Source organism: Staurois parvus, unplaced genomic scaffold (assembly GCF_062004578.1).
Source record: "Staurois parvus isolate SC_StPar_1 unplaced genomic scaffold, SC_StPar_1.0 ptg000534l, whole genome shotgun sequence".
Classification (NCBI taxonomy): Eukaryota; Metazoa; Chordata; class Amphibia; order Anura; family Ranidae; genus Staurois; species Staurois parvus.
Window position 1 is genome coordinate 1,315,001 of NW_028318330.1, and position 6,282 is coordinate 1,321,282.

A 6,282-nucleotide genomic window follows, 5' to 3' on the forward strand; every position below is an offset into this window, starting at 1 on the left:
GAGAGAGAGAGAGAGAGAGAGAGAGAGAGAGAGAGAGAGAGAGAGAGAGAGAGACTATCCATAATGTCTCATTCTTCAATTCAGAGACAGCAAGAGAGAGACAGACTACCCAGAATGTCCAATCCTTCATATCAGAGAGAGACAGACTACCCAGAATGTCCGTCCTTCCCTGTCAGAGAGAAACAGACTACCCAGAATGTCCCATCCTTAATATCAGAGACCGAGACAGACTACCCAGAATGTCCCATCCTTAATATCAGAGACCAATAAAGACTACCAGAATGTCCCATCCTTCATATCAAAAGAGAAAGAGAGAGAAAGGCTACCCAAAATGTCCTGTCCTTCATATCAAAGAGAGACAGACTACCCAGAATGTCCCATCCTCATATCAGAGAGCACGAGAGACAGACTAACTAGAATGACCTTCCTTCATTTCAGAGACAGACAGACCACCCAGAATGTCCCATCCTTCATATCAGAGAGAGTCAGACTACCCAGAATGTCCCCTTCTAAATCAGGGAAGGAAACTACCCAAATGTCCCGTCTCTCCTAACAGAGAGATACAGACTACACAGAATGTCCCGTCCTTCTTATCAGTGAGAGAGACAGGCTACCCAGAATGTCCCGTCCTCCATATCAGAGACCGAGATTAGACTACCCAGAATGTCAAGTCCTTCATATCAAGACCATGGACAGGATTACCCAGAATGTCCCATCCTTCATATAAGAGAAAGCAGACCACCCAGAATGTCCCATCCTGCATAACAGAGAGAGACAGACTACCCAGAATGTCCCATCCTTCATATCAAGAGAGAACAGACTACCCAGAATGTCCCGTATTTCATATCAGAGAGACAGACATATTACTCAGAATGTCCCGTCCTTCATATCAGGTAGAGAGAAAGGCTACCTAGAATGTCCCATCCTTGATATCAAGAGAGAGACAGACAACACAGCATGTCCCATCCTTCCTATCAGTGAGAGACAGACTACCCAGAATGTCCCATCCTTCATATCAGAGAGAGACAGACTACCCAGAATGTCCCATCCTTCATAACAGAGAGAGAAATACTAACCTGAATGTACCATCTTTCCTATCAGAGACTGGGACAGACTACCCAGAATGTCATGTACTCCATATCAGAGACCGAGATAGACTACTCAGAATGTCCCCTCCTTCATATATGGGACTAAGACAGACTACCAAGAATGTCCCGTCCTTCCTATCAGAGAGAGACAGACTACCCAGAATGTCCCGTCCTTCATAACAGAGAAAAAGAAAGACTACCCAGAATGTTCCGTCCTTCATAACAGAGAAAAAGAAAGACTACCCAGAATGTCCCGTCCTTCATATCAGAGACCAAGACAGTCAACACAGAATGTCCCGTCCTTCATATCAGAGACTAAGACAGACTACCCAAAATGTCCCATACTTCCTATCAGAGAGAGACAGACTACCCAGAATGTCCCATCCTTCATAGCAGAGACCTAGACACACTATCCAGAATGTCCCATTTTTTTTTTATTGAAAAGATACTTTTATTACAGAAGCATCAAAAACAACATGATACGTGTAATCGGGGTACATCTCACCCTGTACTGCGACGCAGCGCACCACATGGCAATATAGTTCCAAGCATACAATAAATACATTCAGAAATAAATACATTCGCTCAGCGGTATGATGCCTGACGTGATGTGCAGAGGATGAATCCCCAGACCGCCACGTCATGCATAACGCCGCTTACCCCAAAAACTGTAACATTCTAATACACATTACGTTTCCTAATAATACTAGTGCATGCAAAAACGAAAACTGGATATTACGATTGACAATAGGCATCGGGTGTGTGTGGGAAGGGGAAGGGGGGGGAAAAGAAACACAGGCCCGAAGCTTTATTGAAAGACAAAGACACGCAAGGGGGAGTAGGGGGAAGGGGGAAATCTTCAGACGTCCTCTTCCTCCTTAAAGTCCATCAAGGAATAGTCTCTGAGCAGACTGAGGATCAGTCTGCGGCAGTCCTCAATGGACATCCTCTCCCGCTGGTGGATGAGGCGCATCTTGGCCAGTCTCTCCTCCCAAGACTTCAGGGCTGCGCCCTCGGCACCAAACCAAACTCCCAAAATCTTCATGAAGTCTGTCTTGATGCCAAAGGGCATGGATGCAGAAGAAGGCAGGAACCACTTTCCGAAGAGCATGACTTCCGACTTCCCGCAGTTGACCTTTGCCCCCGAAGCTTGGCCGAAGTCCTCGCAGGTCTGGACGAGCAGGTCGATGGAGCGCTGGTTGGCACAGAACACCGTCACGTCGTCCATGTAGAGCGAGCACTTCACTTCCCGTCTGTCTGGTCCCGGTGCGGTGATTCCCCCGATCTCTGGATTCCGTCTGATGCATTCAGCGAAGAGCTCTATACAGCAAACAAAAAGCAGAGGTGAGAGAGGACAGCCTTGTCTGACCCCGGAGAGGACCGGGAAGGGGTCAGTCTTCCAGCCGTTCACCTGCACGGAACTACAAATGTCATTATACATGATGTCAACATATGAACGAAACATTTCCCCGAGACCAAACCTGCGCAGGGCTCTGCACATAAACCCATGGGAGACATGGTCAAAGGCCTTTTCCTGATCAAGACTGACCAGGGCCGCGTTCACACGGCGGTCCTTGATGTATTGGACCGTGTCCCGGACAAGCGCTAGGCTGTCCGCAATCCTGCGGCCAGGAATGCCACAAGTCTGATCCGGGTTGATGATCTGTCCGATGACAGCCTTCAGCCTGTTCGCCATGACTTTGGCGAGGATCTTGTAGTCCACGTTCAGGAGAGAGATGGGACGCCAATTTTTCAAATCACATCTCTCCCCCTTACGCTTGTACAGGATCGTGATCATCCCCTCCCTCAACGAAGGAGGCATCTTGCCCTCCACCACCATCTCCTCGTACAGCTCGAGCAGGTCCGGGCCCACGAGATCCCACAGCGCTACATAGAGCTCCGCTGGGAGACCGTCGCAGCCCGGGGTCCTGCCTCGCCTAAAGGATTTAGCGGCAGAGTGCAGTTCCTCCAACGTCAAGGGGGCGTTGGTGGCCGACAAACCTGCAGGATCAATAGCGTTAGAGATACCTGACAAGAACCTGTCGGCCGCTTCCGAGTTTGTTTCTTTGGGGGAGTAGAGGTCGGAGTAGTAGTCGCTGACCACTTCCATCACGGCCTCCTTCCCCTTCTGGAGTGTTCCAGTCTTGTCGCGCAGCTCAGACAGGGGAGTGTGTCCTGAGTGGAGTTTCCTGAAAAAGAAAGAGTTACACTTCTCACCTTTCTCGAGATGCTCCACTTTGGCACGGAAGACAATGTGCCTGGATTCTTCCTCAAAGTGCTTTTTCAAGCACTTCTTGGTGTCCTCCAGGTCTTGCCTCACGTCCCAGCCACAGTGATGAAGGTCCTGCAGGGACTGCAGCTGACGCTGCACCCTCCTGAGTTCCTTCCTCCTGGCACACACTTGCTGGCGTCCCCTGGCCTGAAAGAAGCTGCGCAGCTTGACTTTCACGAACTCCCACCAGTCGCTTACCTTAGGAAAGAAAGACTTCTCCTCTCGCCAGGCACCGTAGGTTTCCCTGAGCTCCTCTAGCAGTTCCTCATCATCCAGCAGGGTGCAATTCAGCTTCCAGGAGCCTGGGCCCGGGGCAAAGCCCTCTCCCAGAGCACCTTGAAAGTGAATGGCCCTGTGGTCAGAGAAAAAGCAGGGAACCATGGAGAACCCGCGGTGCCTGACTGCCCTGGAGTTGAGCACAAAGTCAATCCTGGAGCGCACAGATCCATCGGGGCGGCTCCATGAGTAGTTCACGGAACCGCGCCCCACGGATCCCACTGCGTCTCGCAGGGAAGCCTCCGCAATCATCTCCCGGAGCAGCTTCGAGGTGGCGTCGAGTTTTGCGTACATGCTGGAGCTGCGCCCATCCTCCTCTATCGGACAGTTAAAATCACCGCCGATTACTACTGTTCTCATTGTGGCGAGTTGCGTCCGCAGGGTTTGGAAAAGTTCCAGCCGCGCGTTCTTCTCCGGGGGGGCGTACACGTTGATGAGCCTAACGGGCTCCCCCGCCCACGAACCGTCTATGACCAGAAGGCGGCCACAGACGAGCTCATGGACGGAGTCAACAGTGAAACGTCCTCCCCTGATAAGAACCGCAACCCCTGCGGACTTGCAATCGCCACCCCCAGACCAGTAGGAGGGACCGTGGGTCCACTGGGAGGACAAATGAGTGTACCTCCTCAGAGGGGGAAGTGCGCACTCCTGAAGCATGTAAACATCACTCTGCTGTGTGGAAAGAAAGGTCAGCACAGTCTGCCTCCTAGACACATCTTTGATGCTCCTCACATTAATGGAAAAGATAGAGATCTCAGCCATCATGGGAAAGAGATGAAGGGGTTTAGTCGGCAGGGGCTGTGCCTACCTCCCCTGGGGAGGGGGGCGACCTCTTCGGCCCTGGCCAGGGTCCTGGCTCAGTCCGATCTGGTTGAGGACCTCGTTGAGGACCTCATCGAAGTCGGTGGAGAGATCTGGCCCTGACCGGGTCAGAGCCATCTCTTCTTCCACCTCCTCCTCTTCCTCCAGTGTGTCGAGGTCCTTCCCCCACGGGGTCGGGACCTGCGGCATTCTGGAGGACGGCAGGCCGTTTGGTGGCGGAGGAGGGTTCCTCCGCCGCCGGGCTAGCCTGCTCCTTCTTCCGCTTCCTGATCCCCGCCACAGAGCTGCTGACGGGGGGTGGCAGGGGGAAGGGGTGGGAAATCCTCCTGTGAGGACAGGTCAGGGGGGGTGGAACCGGGCCCAGGAGGGGTGGGGCAGGGGTGGGGGGGGAGGAGGGACGGGGGTAGGGGGGGGCAGGAGGGGCAGGGGCAGGAGGGCCAGGGGCCGGGGGCGGGGGGGCAGGAGGGCCAGGGGTGGGGGGACCAGGGTCCGGGGGGCTGGGGTGGGGGGAGGGGGGTTCCTCTTACCTGGGTCCTTTGGGGGTTTCTGTGTTGCTGGTTTGGCGGCAGAGCCCTTGCTCAGGGCCCCAGCATACGTCCTGCTTCTCTCTGGGCAGTAGACCTGTAGACGTGCTGATGACCGTCCACAGAGGTTGCAGGTTTTGGACCTCGGGCAATCCTTGGTCTCGTGACCTGCAGACCGGCAGAACCTACATGAAAGCACATGGCAATCCTTACCCTCGTGCCCCGGCTGTCCGCACCTGCGGCATGACTGGGGTTGATCCAGGTAGTGTAGGAGTCCCTGCTGACGCTCCCAGGGAGAAGCACTGTTTGCAGGTGTTGGAGATCTCCAGCGGGACGATCTCTCAGCAATCTGCAAAACACAGACCACTTACCTGTCCAGAAGCCGTTGGCGTCTAGTATCCGGACTGGGTCCTTCAACACGACGCAAAACCTTTGGAGGTAGGTGGCGATGTCTCTACCAGGGACATGAGGGTTCCTCATGGACACCGTGATCCGCCTTTCGTCCCTTTGAATGGGAGAGTTCGCGGTGAACTTTCGGAAGAGGGAGTCGGGTCCAGAGGTCTTCACTGCCTCCCAGTATCTTCTGCATACCTGTAGAGAAACAAAGGTTATGAAGAAAACACCTTTCATGAAGGGACAGGGTCTCTGCCTTGCTGAATCCTTGTTCAAGGATCATTTTCTTCCCGAAGACTTCCGGGGTCATGTCCGGGATTCTGCCTTCCACCTCTTTCAGCCGCAGCACGACTGTCTGCTTCATCCAGGGCTCCAGTGGAGGGAGACCGTCTGCAGGGCCGGGGCGATCTGAGGTGGAGGTGGAGGCGGAGGGGGCTTCTCCCCGGGGTCTTGGCAGGGGCGGCGTTCTGTGGCTTCTTCGTAGTTTGCTTCTTCCCCATCTTGTCGCGGAGGAGTTCTCAGGAGGGCTTCCCAGAGATCTTGATCGGATTCCTTCTCCTTCCTCGGCGGCTTCACTCTTGCTTAGCCTTTGAAAAGGCTATTGAGCGTCTACTGCCCGGAGGTAGTAACGCAGAGTGAACAAGGGGGGGGAAGATCACAAACTCGTTCTGTGTGGGGGCTAAGCCTCAAACCCAATAGCAGCAAGCAGGTGAAGCCGAATTTAATCGACGATCCTACAAGGCCGAGAAGAGGGTACCCCACACAGACCAAATGGCTGGGATAGATGCAAGTGGTTCTCAACGTCCTAGCTGGAAGCAGGGACACCCCTAAAGGCAAGGTCGATACTACACTTGATCTTAGCCAAAAGGCCGAGAAGCGATTCTGAAAAAAAACCAAAAAGACACAT

General features: G+C 53.6%; 1 pseudogene; it reads right to left on the reverse strand.

Moving 5' to 3' along the window:
• Nucleotides 1-6,163: 6,163 nt before the first annotated feature.
• On the reverse strand, nt 6,164-6,256 carry LOC149451546 (U2 spliceosomal RNA; annotated as a pseudogene).
• Nucleotides 6,257-6,282: the final 26 nt, after the last annotated feature.